We start from the raw sequence: 289 nt of genomic DNA, 5'->3' as shown, positions 1-289 counted from the left end.
GCCAGGCACAGTGGCTTACACCTATAATCCCAGCACTTTGGGAGCCTGAGGCGGGCAGATCACCTGGGGTCAGGAGTTTGAGACCAGACTGACCAACATGGAGAAACCCCATCTTTACTAAAAACACACAGTTAGCCAGGCGTGGTGGCGGGCACCTGTAATCCCAGCTACTCAGGAGGCTGAAGCAGGAGAATCACTTGAACCTGGGAGGTGGAAGTTGTGGTGAGCCGAGATCACGCCACTGCACTCCAGCCTGGGCAACAATAGCGAAACTCCGTCTCAAAAAAAA

The sequence above is a fragment of the Rhinopithecus bieti genome, unplaced genomic scaffold, assembly GCF_001698545.2.
Source record: "Rhinopithecus bieti isolate Rb0 unplaced genomic scaffold, ASM169854v2 scaffold_65, whole genome shotgun sequence".
Classification (NCBI taxonomy): domain Eukaryota; kingdom Metazoa; phylum Chordata; class Mammalia; order Primates; family Cercopithecidae; genus Rhinopithecus; species Rhinopithecus bieti.
The sequence above is the reverse complement of the archived record's forward strand: the minus strand, read 5'-3'. Positions refer to the sequence as shown.